The sequence below is a fragment of the Belonocnema kinseyi genome, chromosome 4, assembly GCF_010883055.1.
Source record: "Belonocnema kinseyi isolate 2016_QV_RU_SX_M_011 chromosome 4, B_treatae_v1, whole genome shotgun sequence".
NCBI classification, from domain to species: domain Eukaryota; kingdom Metazoa; phylum Arthropoda; class Insecta; order Hymenoptera; family Cynipidae; genus Belonocnema; species Belonocnema kinseyi.
Genome location: NC_046660.1, coordinates 142,368,430 through 142,385,756, shown reverse-complemented (window position 1 = coordinate 142,385,756; position 17,327 = coordinate 142,368,430). Strand labels below are relative to the sequence as shown.

The window sequence follows — 17,327 nt, the reverse complement described above, 5'->3', positions numbered from 1 at the left end:
CTCAGAGGGAAGGGGACACCGGCTTACCCGCAGGTCAATAGCTGGGAGGGGAAAAGGCAGGGACATCGGTATATAAGAGGCGTGGTGGGATATTTTGCTACAGTTTTGTTACAGGGGGGAGAAGAGGTCTAAGAGAGGGCTTATAATCCGTTACGTAATTCAAGTACAGCCCCCTACTGAAAAATCCGCCGTCGGTTCCAATGTCTGATCCTAATAGGATACGAAGTCAGATCAATCGCCGGGTTTTTCAGTACGGTAAATTAATGTCGATCTTGATACAAATATTACGTGTTTATAAGTCTCAATAGGTTTTTTTTATATATTCATTAATATATTAATTAATATATTCATTATTCTGATAATCTTGAAGTTTAAGCTGTAAAATATTGGGAGCTTCCAGTTTAATAACAGAACAATGCTAAGTTTAAAATTCTTCACTTTTGAGTATTTCAAATTAAAAAGCTAAAAATGTCTAATTCTTATGAATAAAAATTTGAATTTATGTAAAAGTATAAAATATATTGCTGTCTAAAGATTAAAACCTCAATTTGTTCCTCCTTCACTTAAAAGATTTAATTTATAAGAATAGCCTTCGAAACTAAAATATATTTTTAATCTCAGTAGTTCGAAAATAATTGAATGGCTCGTCTGATATTACGGAATTTTCCGTAGGCCTAGCCCTGGATTAGCTGGAATCCAATGTTGAATAACTGTAACTGCATAATTGTAATCAGGATTTTTTAGAAATAATTTTGGAACTTTTTTGTAGGTCCGAAAATTCAGCAGTACACAAAGATTCATCAGTACCTTCTATTTTTTTTTTATAAATTGGAATAAACTCAATCAAATGGGAAACTCGATATCCTTGAAAATGCTACTGGTGGAAAAATAGTAGTACACAATATACGTCTGAAATGTTTTCAACAGTAAAAAAATCTGGTCTTCTTACTCGCTATTTCTTATTTATCATCCCGAAAAATGTTGACTTTTCTGTATGTTTACGCTTTGGTAGAGAGCCAGCGAAAAACTCGACCTTCATTAACAGGAAGTAGAACGACAGCAATGCCAAACAATTTTGAAAAAATACGCTTATCTGATGCAGAGTCGAAAATCAATTAAAGATAATATTTCAATAGAAGATTCTCATACTGATGACATGAAAAATTCTGAATCTGATGACACTGTCTTGATTGGATCGTCCCTGGCGGACCGAAGGAACCGAAAGGAGCCTCTGCAAAGTACCCGTAAAGAACCCATTGGGTTCCCATTCTGTTCCTTTTTAAAACACTCAAAAAACAGCAAGTACAACTTTTAAACTGTTGAAATTCGGATTCTATGTTAAATTTTTTATTAGAAATTCACGGAGTAATCGCAATACTTTTTTTTGCAGCGTTAAAAATTTAAAAAAAATGTAATCAACTTCTGCTGAAGGTGATTTTGAGCGCATCCATAATTGCTCAAGTAGTATGTTGCGCGCGAAGTCTAAAAATTAAATTCTCTCTCACTTGCATCGCAGCGTTGTTGTCTGAGGCTTCCACTGCGTGGCGCTAGCATCCAGACAAAACTTTTAAAGTTACCGACGGAACGCTTATTAATTGCTACTAAAAGAAGATGCACTTGAAAACGCCTTTGGCCCATGTAAATGATACGTATTTTATTTTTAAAATTTTTTAACGTATGATGGCAGCTTCCCAAATTCTGCGAAAAGGACAAATGGTAGGCATAGTGATAATTAATGATACTAAATAAATTGAGAATATTTTTAATAACAGTTGCTATCGAACCTCTCTTGTCAAACCCTATAATATTTTTTTGTATTAAAATTTTGTTTTAATAGCTTTTCAATATTGGATGAATTATTATTTTGTAGCTGATATTGACAAAAATGGAAAAAATAGATCGGAATTTAAGAACGGTGAAAGAAATTTAAACCATCCTTCTAGAAGAATGTCCGAACCAATCGGAACTAACCAAGTAACACAACCATCAATATTTCAAAGACAACCGGCACCGGAAAGAGGTGAACAATCCAACAATCCATCGCCGGGATGCCTAGGACCCCCACTGTTTAGACAAAGGAATTCGATGCGTGGTACGAGTGCACGATACATAGAAAAAAGTGTAGGTATGTACCAAGATTGGGTATATACATTTTCTTCTTTATAGAGATATTTTTTACATACACGCTTGAACCATTCTCATTGATATTATAATAATACGTCATTTACCAAATTTACTAATACATTCTTTCCACGACAGATCGATTTAGATGAAGATACGCCTTTGCACGTTGATATATGGGAGACAATAAACACTTACTCGGACTCAAGATTTGTGAGGGAAGTTGCTCAAAAGATATAGGGGGCAGAGGGCCTTCAAAAAAGATGTTTGGATGCAAAGAGGGCAAATAAAGGAAAAGAAAATAGTCCAAATGAACAGAGGATACCTCTTACTCCCGAAAAATATGAAAGAGTAAAAGGTCAGTGTACTGGACATATTCCTGATGTTACATTAGGTTAAAAAATCTATATTCTAGTATATTTGAAAGTCATCAAGCCGGATTAAAACTTTTCAAACTAGAATAACATTGAAAAAATTATATTATTAATTTCCATTTTTAATTAATCTATGTAAGGAATATACAGGAATTTATAATTCGAAGTTATTTCTTTTTTTGCTTAAAAAGTCCCCTATAATATTTTTTTCAGAATTTATTTTTCGAAAATTGCAAATTTTCTGATTAAAATTAAAGAAATTAAAAATTGAAGTAGGTTGCTCAAAAGTCTTATTTGTTGGTCGCAAATTCAAATGCTTTGTTGAGAATTCGTCTTAATGGACATTTCTCATTCTTTTTTTTATCGAAATTTGGACCATTTGATTAAAAATTCAACTATGTCGTCAAAAAATTAACATTTCTGTTAAAAATCGTCTCTTTCGCTTAACATTGCAAATATTTGGTTCCAAATGCAACTATGTCGTTGACATTTTTTTTCATAAAAAATGTAGCTATTTCTTTGACACTTCATTTGATACGTCTTGGTTGAAAATGAATTTTTTTGTTGAAAATTTATCATCGTGGCATTCAAAAGACAAATTTTTTTCTAGAGCATTTGAGTTTATATTTTGAAAACGCAATTTTTTGGTCAAAAACAACCACCCTTCATAGAAAATTCATCTGTTTTGGTTGAAAATGCAAATATTTGGTTAAAATTGTAACTTGCTTGGTTTGAAATGACCTTCTTTGTTCAAAATTCATCTTTTTTATAGTAAAAATTTAATCTTTACTGGTTATACGATAATCTGTTTTGGTTGACGATTAAACTATTTTGTTAAACATTGATTTGTTCATTTGAAGGTTTATCATTTTAGTTGCAAATTCATCTCTTAAATGGAAAATTAAACGATTTTGTGGAAAAAAATGTTTATGATTGAAAAATAATATTTTTTTTTGTTGAAAATTTAACTACTTAGTTTTGGTATCAAAGTTTATATTTTTTTAGTAGGAATTTGAAATATTTCTTTAAAATTTCATCTGTTTTATGGAAATTTCAGTTGAAACTTTATTCATATGATTAAAAATTTATTTATTGGATTGAAAATTTATTTATTTCACTAAAAATTTAAAGTTTCAAGCGTTTCATGTTCAATTTAATATAACGTCTACTTTGATTTTTGTTGAAAGAATTCAATCTCCCAATTATTATATTTTCATAAAAATCACCCTATTTATCCTGTTTCGAGAGCATTTTATACTGCAAAGTCTGCAATATTAAAATTTGAGTTATTTTCAAATTTCTGCTTTTCTAGTTTCTATTGCAAAGCTTCGAAATATAAATACGGCAGTTAAATATTTGAGGTTTATTTAGCTTGTAATACAATTAATTAAAATTTTTCTGAATATTATCTTGGGTTTCACCACCGAATTTAACAATAGAATTTCATATGATCTTGTAAATGGAAAACTACGATTTAAATTTGTAATAGAATCGAATAGTTTAGCATCTAAATCAACTGTTTACATGGATATTGCAGGTATATTTCTGTGTAAACAGTTAGTCACTTTAAAGCTTCAATTAGTCACTTTAATATTTTTCATAAATTTGTTGCAGCCCTGAAATAATCATAATTTCATAGAAAATTTTGTTTCTGAAATCGGAAAAATATGTGTCACTTAATTTCCTCTAAAAACAACATCTTTCTTTGCAAAGAGATTCCTATCCCTGATTGGGAAGGAATCCAGTCAAATATTACAAAGTCTTTAAACTGTTTTTCTCACATTCATTCATTTTAGTAAATAAATGTAATAGAATATATTTTAGTTTGAAAAATCTTCGATAAAAGGTTCGAGACAATCAGAGACACGATTGATTTAACTGCTGTTCATCAAAGATTATTTTTTTCAAGAGCGTAAAATTGACCGGGAATTTTGTTCTTGAAAAAATGGCCACTCTGACTCTTTTTCTCTGTTATCCTTTGCAAATTTGACATATTCGTACCTAAATGATCCTTTACATATGTCATATTAAACGAAATAATGTTATAGCCCCTTATTGAAACTATTTTTTATCTTTTTGCAGATTGTCTATATATCAAACTTACGGAAGCTGGTGTAACCGGTAAGCAGCGGAATAATAGAATGCGAAAAGTTACGAGTCATTTAAGGTCAAAAATATATTATGCGCGTAGAAAACTATGATAATTATAAATGGTTCGTTTTCTTAGTGATTATAAAAAGGTAATTTATCGAAGCGCATCCGTCCTATGGTCCTGTTGTCAGAAACTTAAAGATCCACTTGTGCATAATGTCCACTGTGATGTTTCTTTATTAAGAATTTGGCGTTTTTCAATGTTGAGAATAGTCTGAATCAACAATCAAGTTCAAAAGTTATTCATCTTTACTTCATTTATAAAATTGACAAAAAGGCCGACTGACTAATCCCACAAATTTTAGAAGTATAACTTAAACATAAATAAAAAAAAATCCTGGAAAGGTTCCTTACAATTCAAAACATGAGAATGACAGCTCGGTAAAGACCATTTGGAGTTGACCGATAAACAGTGCCTGGAAATAATATTCTAATCAAATATTATATTAATTTCTTTTTTATTTATTTTAATAATTTATTATAGTATTAGCAAAAGAATTTTTGTGATATCATAAACTGCATCGTAAAATACGGATGAAACGAAGGATAGACTAAGAATGTCTATCCGGTGACTCTTTTCTGTATTGGTTTGCAAATTTACGAAACTATTAATTATTTAAACAATTTTAATTAAAAAATTAGGTATTTGTCCTTTTTTCTACAAGTAAATTTGTTTACAAAGTCAACCAAGAATGTCTATCCGACGACTGCTTACTATTTTGCTTTGTAAATTAACAAGATATGTTAGTTATTTAAACACTTTTAATTGAAAAATTAAGAGTTTGACGTTTACCCTACGAGTTAATTTGTTTTAGAAATCAACTCGGAATGTCCATTCGTGCTCTTTTTTATGTTGCTTTGTAAATTTACAAGAACTATTAATTATTGAAAGAATTTAAATTGAAAACTTAAGAGTTTGCTTTTCTTTCTACGAGTAGGCTTCATTTTTTACCATAATTAACTAAGAATATCTTTCCGATGATTTTTTTCTCTGATGCTTTGAAAATCTACAACTATTAATTATTTAAAAAAATTTAATCAAAATATTTATAGCTTGGCTATTTTTCAAGGAAGAGGCATAGTTTACCATTCAAAGTTGTGTATAAATAGAATTTATTAAAGTAAAAATCATTATCGTGGTATTTTCTTGAACTTAATTTCCAAATAGAATAATTAAAAGTAAATTAGTCGGTTGTGCGCGTAAAAGCATCTAGTTTTGTTAAAAATTCTTTTTTTTCGATTGAAAAAATTCCTCTTGCATTGAAATTTCAAATTTTTTTTATGGAAACTTATCTTTTGCTTAAACATTCATATTTCGATCGTGAAAAGTCAACCGAATTCTTTTTTAACAGAAAATTCGAATATTATTTTTCGATTGATCTTTTTGATTGAAAAATTTTTCTTTAAAGTGTAAATACCACTATTCGATTAAAAATTATTCTTTTGGTTGAAAGTTGAACTATTTTGTTGAAAATTAATGTTTTTTTATAATCCGTTACGTAGTCTTTTGCCTATAAACCGTTACGTAATTTAAAAGTAAGGCCCCTTATAAGTATTAGGATTTTCATGTTGAAGTTACTATATAATTTTCCTGCGTTTTTTAGATGATACGCCAACTAATGTACAAATCTCAGGAGAAAAAGTTGGCAAGAAATGCCCAGCGTGTGACTTTACAGCTAAATTCAAACGTAATTTTTATAGTCACTTCAAATCAGAACACGATATTAATCTTCAGCAAGAAGAATTGTAATTTTGCTCATCAGATGAGTTCTCTCTGTTGCTAGCTACAACTCAAAAATAGTCAAAAACAAAATTTATTTTGGAGAAGGACAAAACAAATTATGTGTGTCATCGTTCAGGATTTTATAAATCGACATATTGATAAAAATGATGGTAGTCACAATGTTGCCTATGTAAAAACTCATATCGGTCATGTAATAGATTTGTGTCATCTATTTTTATTAAGTGAAGAGGGTCAAATGTTAGCAACTAAAATTGCTATGAAAATTCCATTTGATGCGATTATTGATGATATACGTGGACTAGGAACAAGTTCGTCTCAAGAAAGATTAGATTTGCTAACTAAAAAGGACCTATTTAATATTGAAGCTTGTTTCAATTTACATTCATCAGTGCAGAGGCATACAAATGAAGCAATGAGTGTTGATGCATGGGTTAAAGAAATGAAAGATTCATGCGTATTATTCTACAAACCACAAAGAACATTTTTGCAAGACTTTCCACAATTTAAATAAAAAGATTTTGTTCTTATCATCATGACTGCAGGTCAAAAACTGGCATTAATGAAATATTGCAGGGATTATATTTGTATTGATAGGACCCATGGTCTTAATGGATATGACTTTGAGTTGCACACAATTCTGGTATTAGGCGAATTACGACAAGGATTTCATATTACTCAATATCAATTTTTGGCTGCGTATCAAATATCCGAGTTTTAAGTTACAAATATTTTGTTTTGCCTTGTAATATGTAACCTTAAAAAAGGCTTATCAAGTTGAAAACGTTTATAATCACAAAAAACAAGTTACAAAATTATTTCACAGATATTTTTTTACAGATTATTTTGTATCTGGAATGTTGACAGAGCTTGGAGGCAGAATTTACCCCGTATCAATTCAACTGACAAACAAGTGAGTTTAAAATAATATAAAATTGCAGGCTTTTTTAATTTATAACTAAAAAATTGATTGGAGCGAAAACTTTTTCTCGAATTCTGTAGATTAAAAATTATTTCTTGAAAAAAAGATCCTACTTCATCTTCACTCCATTGGGAATCGAGCCACAAAACTTCTGATTTCCGGTCAGGTGCTTTTCCAATTAAGCTATTAGAGGGATCAGAATAAGAACTCTTAATTCGAGAACATTACGCTAATTTTTAGCTAGGTGTTAATGGTACAAGTAATTATTTTAAATTTTTTAATTTATCTGCTATATCATCAGAGATTGTACCTTACCGACAGTAGATCAACCCTCCAAACCATGAAGGCAGAAAATCTACACAATATCGATCAAGTTAAGAATCTTAATAACAGAAAATGCTTAACGTCTTAATAAGACTAGATGGAAAATAATATTTTTAAATTAAAATTATTTCTTGAAAAAAAGATCCTACTCCATCTTCACTCCATTGGGAATCGAACCACAAAACTTCTGATTTCCGGTCAGGTGCTTTTCCAATTAAGCTATTAGAGGGATCAGAATAAGAACTCTTAGGGCCGATTTCACCAACTCTGATTAAATCGTTAATCATTGATTAACCTTATTTAATCAATACTTTGCGTTCTACCATTCTTTTAATTATGATTAGGGGAAAATAATCACGAGTTAACTTAACCGCCCAATAATGGCTGGTTGTGGAGTTTAATCAGTGATTAAAGTAGCATAACCCCGAAATTGAAGTGCAAGTGCAGTGAGTGCAGTATACAGGAAGGAAATATGGCTCTGTTTTACATTGATATTTTATCCTCATCTGATGATGAAATGCTTAACCACGTTCAGAGAAGGTCACGAATATTCAGGCACAATTTCCACTTCTCTTCTATTACATTTGCTACTGAAACCACTCGTAACCTCAAACTTGGGGAATCTTATCATATGCTAATATGGTGCCGCGTGTTTATGAAGATTTTTCTTTCTAACCAATCAGAGTCGCTGTTACAACATAAAGACCTAGAAACTAGACCTTATTAGGAACAAAGTATATGATTAGCTAACCAGAGATTGAAAATGCTTGTTAGAACGCATCGCTGGTTAACGCTGATTTAATCATTAATTAAAAAATAATCATGATTAGTTAATCATGGATTTAATCAGAGTTGGTGAAATTGGCCCTTAATTCAAGAACATAACGTTAATTTTTAGCTAGGTGTTAATGGTACAAGTAATTATTTAAAATTTTTTAATTTATCTGCTATATCATCAGACATTGTACAATATTGATTGTTTCAATATTATACTTTTTGTTATTATACGATGATACAAATATGCACATTAAAAGGCTGCATAGAACCATCAAATACATATATTTGCGTGTTAAAAGTGTGCAAAGATTGGACAAAGCTATAGGCGCTTTAATGAAGCTTGTCAGGGATCAGTTATTTGACCGGATGATTACATTAAACAAGGGGAAATTATGCTCTAAACTGCAGGAACTTAGAAAAAGACATCGGGCCAGTCTAACTTTGGGTTTATAATGTACCAATCACTGAAGCTGATAATGGAATTTGGCAAATTCCGTCTACCTCAGTCTGTTTCAACATCTACACAATTTATGAAAATAAAATTGCTTGCAGTGAATGTCAGTTGTACTGCACCGATTGTAAAGCTTGCATACACAAGTATTCTTATGATTGCATAGACAGTGCAATTCGCTTGAGCATGTGCAATCACATTCATATATTGGCCACATACAGGAAAGAGACAGGAGAAAAAAGTTCGGAAAAACAGCAGTGAATTGGTGAGAATTGATATCGTTATTTATTCCTACTAGATATAGACATATTACTTACTAAATTAGATCCAATAATGCACATTTTCTTATTAGTTGATGACCAGCATCTTTATTATCATGATTTTTTTATTTTTATTTTTATTATTTACTGTACGAGCACAAGAAGAAAGGAAACCGCTGTCAGAAAAAAATACGAAGAGTATACGAAATTTATTGTTGTTTCGTTTACATTAGGTTTTCTGGAACTTTGGGCCTTTTATTATTAATTACTAAATTTGTTTCTTATTGAAATTTGTTGCTGAGTTATGTCAATTAGCTAACTTTGTGCATTGGAGTTTCTGCTTTCTACTCTATTCTACTTTATTTATTAATTAATTATTATTTATTATCAACTGTTATTTTATTATTCTATTATATTCTTCTTTTAGTTTTATTTTTATTTTCTCATCGAAATGTGTTGCTGTGTTTTCTGCATTAGCTGACTTTATCCCTTGGAAACTCTGTTTTCTACTATATTCTATATTATTTATTTATTATTAATTATCAACTGTTATTTTATTATTCTATTCTATTTTTTTTGTTTTATTTTTTTTTCTCATCGAAATGTGTTGCTGAGTTTCTTCATTAACTTTATCCCTTGAAAATTCTGCTTTCTACTCCATGCTATTTTATTTATGAATTATTTATTATTCATTATCAACTGTTATTTTATTATTCTATTATATATATATATTTTTTTCATTGAAATGTGCTGCTGAGTTGTCTCTAGTAGCTGACTTTATGCCTTAGATATTCTGCTCTCTACTCTATTCTATTTTATTTATGAATGATTTATTATTCATTATCAACTGTTATTTTATTATTCTGTAATATATATTTTTTTTCATCGAAATGTGTTGCTGAGTTTTTTCATTGACTTTATCCCTCGGAAATTCTGCTTTCTACTCTATTCTGTTTATTAATTATTTATTATTCATTATCAAATATTATTTTATTATTATATTATATATATTTTTTTCATCGAAATGTATTGCTGAGTTGTCTCTATTAGCTGACTTTATGCCTTGGAGTTTCTGCTTCCTATTCTATTCTATTTTATCTTTTAATTAATTATTATCAATTATTAACTGTTATTTTATTATTGTATTGTATTTTTTATTTGTTTATTTGTCATCGAAATGTGTTTATTTTGGTTTCTTATTGAAATTTTTTGTTCATGTAATTCCATTATCTTACTTTGTACCTTGGAGTTTTTGCTATTGAATCGTTTTTTTTTCTTAACTGGATTTACTGATAAAAATAAAAATACATGTTAATATTATAATAATACTTGTTTCTATTTAGGAGATGACCATCCGTTAGAAATCGCTGAAAATTCGAAAACGATAGAAGCGCAATCAATTTTTCAGCTTTTCAGTACGTCTGAAGAAGGCAACCACCACTAGAGAGAAAGAAAAAATTGATTTAAAAACTACAGAGAGCCATAAATGTCTTAGAAAACGAGGTGGAAAATGTGTGAAAATGTGTGAAAATGTGAAATGCAGTGGAGAAACTGTCAAATCCAATTGAACCAACAATCAGGGCCCTTCGACAAGAGTTGGCAGTAGCGCCTAGACAAAAGAAGGAACCTGCTAATAAGAAAATCGAACCTCAACGACGACTATTCAGCACACGGAAGACAACATCGAAAAAAAGCAGACGTTTTGAAAAACCGAGTCCAGATGAGGAAAATTCTATTGCTGTAGCTTTATTGCAAAGAAAATGCATCAAATTAGATATTTTACAGTTACATAAGTTTTGTTTAAAATTGAATTATCTGGGCAATATCATAAAAGTATATGTAAATAAATGAAAACGTATCTAATAGCGATCTCATATGGTTGAGGTATTTATTTCAATATTCATTGTTCTTTTAAATTTATTAAAAGTTTTAACATATTTACGCAATTAATTTCTTTTAATAATAAATTTCATTGTACCACAAAATGGCGAATTGGTTTCTTTTAAAAACCCTTAAATCCAAAAACTTTTAGGCTGCAAAATTAGAAACATCCAAAATTACTCTTTAGTTATGGTTTAATTTATTGATGAAAAGAAAAAAGTCCTAAGCCTAACATTATGATAAGTTATAGATATCTTGAAAACTAATTGAAATATCGATTTCTAAATTTCCCGTGAGTAGGTAGGTGATGCGCGCGCACCATGCGAGGCCCGAGCGCAAAGTAGTAGTCGGGGTCTAGATGCTTGTGTTACCTGGCGTAGAGGGTACCGTGATCAACAAGGAGGTTCCTCCAGGGCGAGGCTCTTCCATTGCACTAAGGTTAAGAGCTGAACCTTGCGAATATCCCTAACGTGGATATCTCGGACTTGTAATTTTTGTTAGTGAGGACTACGTACGCGCTGTCTCGGATAAAAATACATCCATGGGGATATCAAAACTTCCGCCTCGCAGGTAATTCCGTCAATATTAAGGATCGGTTGTCACATAGTTCTAGATCTGTTACAGATTTGTTATACAACATTTGTAATTGAGTTCTAGAATTGTTCTAGAAATGTTACAAATCGATTTTCACAGTGTTGTAGATCTGTTACAAAATTGATACATAACACTGGTAACCGAGTTCTATAATTGTTATAGAAATGTTACCGATCGTATGTCACAGCGTTCTAGAACTGTTACAGAATTGTTCTAGCGCATGGGGGATGACATAGTTACTCGCATATTCGTAACCTGTTACTAACCTGTTCTAGAACACGCTCTTTTGTGTTCTAGAATAGTTAAAAATCTGTTCTGTAACAATGTTTACTGAGTTGTAATTGTACCGACAGATAACCTCTCAGATATGTTTTCTATTCCCCAAAAGTGTTCAATTTTTTAGATTATTTAATTCCTTTTAATAAGTTCACTAAATATATGTCATAAATTTTCTTAATTTCTTCATGTAGAATATGAGCTTTGAAAATTTAATTTTAATCAATTCAAGTCGGCCTCTCTAGAGTTAAAATTATTTTCAATTCCCACATTTAAATTTATTTCTTTGGTGCACTTTTTAAGGCGTTTCAATAAATGTTTAAAATATAAATTTGAATATTTTTCGAATTTAAAAGTTATAAAAAGATTTAATAATTAAAAATAGGTTAAATAAATGCTTTCGTTAAATTTTACTAAGTCGGTTGAGAGGAATAGGATTTGCACTGTTTCTGCTCCCGTTGGGGGATTTTTAGACGGTGGAAAAATTGCGTATTCATAGGAATACAAATTCTTAATTTTTCCGAATTCAACGCTTATTGCCGGGTACTTAACACATAAAAACAGGATTAGATGCGGAAACTACGAATAAAGCGATCAATTTTGGACCGCGATATATGGCTAACTTCTAGACAATAAGCAATCATGTGACCTCTACTATCACAGTATTATATGACATCCTACGCAAAAAAAATTTGCAAAGTGTCTTTTTAAAACTTTGATCTTAGAGATAAAAGCTTAGTGGAGATTTGAGTGAACCTACATATTTTTAAATTTTTTGTACACTATTCCATCAGCCTTAAAGCACATCAGCAATAGCTAAGAAAGGGGATATTGCCCATAAAGTAACTTTTTAAATACAGTAGACTCTACGACATTTCTCGTTTTCGGGGCTGTAGAGGAAGCGAACACGAAGTATCAGAATACCCTCTCTACTGCGATACGCGAGTGCCACGTGACGCGCGCGCGAATTCAAACGCTCTCAAGCCCCGTATAGCTGTGTCAAGTATGTTCCGTGAAAGAAAGATTTCCCTTCAGGGGCGCCGAAACGAAAACATTTTTGAGGGGCAATTCATTTAATTATGAATTTCGCGAAATTCATCATTAAAATTTTGAAATTTCAATTTAATTGGATCTTGAAGAAGATAATTGTTCATATCAGAACGCAAATTTCTGAAATTTCAAGATTAATTACCGATTCTAAGTTTGAAATTTTTGTAGTACGTTTTCGAAAACGAGACAATATGAAAATTTCAGGATTCCAAATGAGTAATTTTATGAAGTTAAGCTCCCAAAAATTTCGTTTGCAAATGTTCCAACAGTGAGCCATTCACTTTTTTACGTATTTTTGTTGGCGGTCCCATTAAAATTCTATTTTAAAAAATGTCACAATATAGGTTAAGGTATTTGGTAAACAGTTTGACAGAACGAAAGGTATGCTGCCTTGTTCGGAGTGCATGTTTATGGGTGAAATGAGGCAAGGAGTAGGGTGAGTGAACGAAGGGGAAATCGGAAAACGAGAAGTGTCGTAGAGTCTACTGTACTTCGTATACTTCAGTTTCAGCAATAAGTGATCCGTTTGAGAAACGCTTTCTTCCCGCTGGGAGAAAAATTTTACATCCTAAAACTATTCTTCGTCGGGAAAAAGATTTAAATTCTGCATTGCACTTAGGTTAGTACAACATTTCAAGCACATTGAGTCTATATACTATATTAAAATAATATCGAATAAAGTGCCTATATACGTACGTCTATTGACCTCTAAATGTTTTGTTCGTCTAAAATTGATATACTAGTGAAGGTCAGTATCCGAAAGAGTTGTTGGACTATAATATTTGAAATGCCACTAACTTGATATATAAAATTATAAAATTTTTATTCAGTTTCATTAGAGATCCTCTTGAGTTTGAGAAGTTTACTGTAAAATATTTCCAATAATTAAGCAATTCTATTTACAATGCATGATGTAATGTTTTGTGTTTCGAGAGAAGGTCTGTCGTTGCAGACAGAAAAATAAAAAATTGTATTAACCTTAGCTTGGATCGTATTGTGCGTCAATGAGGAAGAAGTGTGATTTTCACGAACGCGAGTTAGCGCAAGGTGCACACGATATTTTTAAAGCATCTGTATGAGAATGTGCAACTTCATTTTTCTGTAAGAGTAGATCACATTAAAATTCAAAAATGTTTAGGTTATACTGTTTTTTCGATTTATCAGAGGGTATGGCAAAATTCCACTTATGTCCACGAGGGGGCCGGGGGGCAGAATGTACGTGGACACACGTTCCCCTAAATCTGCGTAAAATATACTGAAATGAAATAAGGTATACTTGAGGTACACTCGAATTTTTAGACTCTTATCAGAGATGGTATTTTATTTGGGTAAAATTTGAGCCCCCCCCCCTGTTTCGTCTCATGTCCACGTTCTGAGACCCTCTTAACCTAAAAAGCAGGTTTCAACGAATGTACGATTATTCGTGGTGCTGGAAAAGTCAACCATTTTTTCCTTATGACTTTTTTCGATGAAAAGAAAATCATCAAAATTAAATAAAAATTTTAAGCCAAACTATTTACGATATGAAAAAAGACAAAAGATGAAAGACGTTTCTTTTTGAAAGTCTACAAGATCATTATAACAATTTTTTAAATTTTCTGGAACAATCGAAAATTCCCATTTTTATCGCACAAAATATAATGAAAAATCATAAATTTCATTTTGCGGTCAAACTATGCAAGATGCCTAAAAACGACACAAACTACAAAAAAAATAAACAAAAGTTTTTCATCCAAAAAATAGCTACAAATTTGCTATTATTCATTTTTTGATAAGATAGGTAGTTTTTGTTATAATTTTAAAAAATAACGCTAAAAATAAAAAAATTAAATTTTTTGAAAAACGACGCAAAGTACGAAAAAAAATTAATAGACAAAAGTTGTTCACGCAGAAAAGATCTGTAAATTTCTTATCAATCATTCTTTATGGAACGCATATTTTTTGTTTTAATCGTACAAAATGAAATTAAAAATGAAAAAATGAAATTTTCAGACAGACACAAGCTACCAAGAAAGATGGACAGACAAAGATTGTGTGTGTAGTCAACGTCTTATCATTTCTAGGCAGCGCCGATGGTTACATTTTATTTTAAAAGATAAACAATATTCCAAATTCTTTTAAAAATATTTATTTTTACACAAAAATACTCTAGCAGATAAATATTTATTCTCAAATTTATAACTTTATCTCATTGATCATTACTGTTGAAAAGTAGATTGCTGAGTTTTTCTCGCCTGTAAAAAGTTTTTTGCTTTCGATCCAAATAGATGCCCGTTTTAACTTTGAAGGAAATAAATTTCTGATATTCTGTTTTCGCAACCCAGGTAGATTCCAAAAAACATCCGCATAGACGATCGTAACGACGCACAAAAAATTAATTTTTGTTTTCGCAACCCGGATAGATTCTGGATAGAACCGGTTAAACATACATTATAAGGATTTTTTTCGATGATAATCCAGCCAGATAGGTTTCGGATAGATTCAGACAGAAGTCCTTTTTCACGTGAGACAATCAATTACTGTTTGTTATTTATTCGATAATAATTGAGATTCAGATATATCAGGAAATATGTAGTTTAAATATGCTGAAATGTTGAGATACTTATCATAGTACATAAAGAATCAGCACAAAGTTCAAATTTTGAAACTGCAAAAGGATAAGGCTTTAAGTTTAAAACTAATATTTCTTTATATGTTAAATGTTTATCATGAATGTGTACAGCAAGATTCTGAAAGGGATAATGGAATTTTTTTGTTAAATGCACAAATTTTCCTTACAGAATTAAGTCTTTTGGGAAAAACTACCAACGACGGGATGGATATAGAGACGGTCGAATCCGTAGACACAGATGAAGATCAGAAAATGAGTGTCACGTATCATTCCATGGGTGTAGAAGTTGACTTTAATAATTCGTGTACACAGTCTAATCTAATATTGGAATGCCAGCCATCATGTTCATTTTTAAGATATCCCGGTCTATTTATCAAAAATATTAATTTCGTTTCGGAGGTATCCTACGAGAAGACAGTGCATTTTTCTAATCGATGATTTTTTAGGTATCCTTGTACTTCTGGATGGTACTGTATCGACGACATGCATACATTAAAAATTTGCTTACATCAATGGAGTAATATTCAATTGAACATATCAACCAAATATCGTGGTCCAATACAGATTACACGAGCCCTGCGAGCTACGCAAACTCTGTTCGAACCAGGTCGAGCTTTGGCACACCCCTAGTATCATTGCATGTGAACAAGCAACCCTGAAAAGGGCCGATTGTAAAAAATGTATTAATCAAGCTCGAAGGTTACTTTTGAGATTCAGCGTTACTAGCTGGAGCTTTGATTGCTTAAAATACTTTAAAAATTGGGTTATTTTTGGCTGCTATGATCTGACTTTCTTTTCACAAAAATCCTGAATCTTGTCAAGTTGGCTAAACATTTCCTGTGGTAGATCATCACGTTCTTGAATAAATTTGTAAAGGACGTCCAAACCTGCTCTAGCTTCTATTATTGTTGTTTGTAAAATGAAATCTTTATCTTTGGCTTCCACTTCTTCTTCTGCTTTCTTTGACTTTTGAGCCTCTTCTATACACTATGAAAACCTAAGAATAAAATAACTTAGAATAAATATAAAAAAGTACTACAGTTCGTAAAAAATATAAGGGTCTATCCATTTGTAGAGAATATCTAGGGGGCTGTATAATTCATGAGTGTCTTAAATAAAATTTCAAAAGGTTAGAACTTTCATAAATTCAAAACATTCTTAGCAGAAAACTTACGCTCTTTAAAATGCCCTCTCATCAGTGAAATCTTCTGCGATAAGGAGCTGGCTATCGACGCTTACAAAATTTTCAAATACTACATTTTCGAAACCTATCTTGGTCTGAAAATGATACCACTCTTCAGAAAAGTCTTCTTCAACGTTGCCCAGTGTAGTATGCTGTTCTGGGTTAGTTGTCGTAAATCCTGCCTTCCGAAAAGAGTTAGCGATTGGTTCACGACCGTTCTTGCCTTCGTCCATGAAGTTGAGTACTCTTTTAACAATTCTTCTCCTGTAATTAACTTTAAATTTTTTTATAATGCACTGATCCATTGGCTGCAATTTAGAAGTCACGTTGGCAGCAAGTTATCACCGATGTTCGAGTTATCGAATATTTCTCATAGGTAAAAGATAGGACTTGTGGCCGGGAATGAACAAAAAATTCTAAAAATAAAAATTTCTGGTTATCGGAGTCCGAGTTATCGAAATTCAACTGTATATAGTATATTATTATTACTATATATAATATAATTATATATTTATACATTTGGAGGGTTGCAGTAAATACCTAGATAATCCATATTTTTTCCGAAAATGAGCGTTATGTATGACAAATTGTTAAAAAATAAAATACATGTT

At 31.1% G+C, this 17,327-nt stretch overlaps 1 long non-coding RNA gene and 1 further gene across 1 annotated transcript; both read left to right on the top strand.

The window, feature by feature from the left end:
* Nucleotides 1-2,384: 2,384 nt before the first annotated feature.
* LOC117171762 lies at nucleotides 2,385-6,647 on the top strand. The gene is made up of 3 exons (XR_004466918.1): nucleotides 2,385-2,479; nucleotides 4,578-4,616; nucleotides 6,251-6,647. It is a non-coding gene; the product is annotated as an uncharacterized LOC117171762 (long non-coding RNA).
* A 4,718-nt stretch (nucleotides 6,648-11,365) lies between these two features.
* Nucleotides 11,366-11,530, top strand: LOC117172196.
* Nucleotides 11,531-17,327: the final 5,797 nt, after the last annotated feature.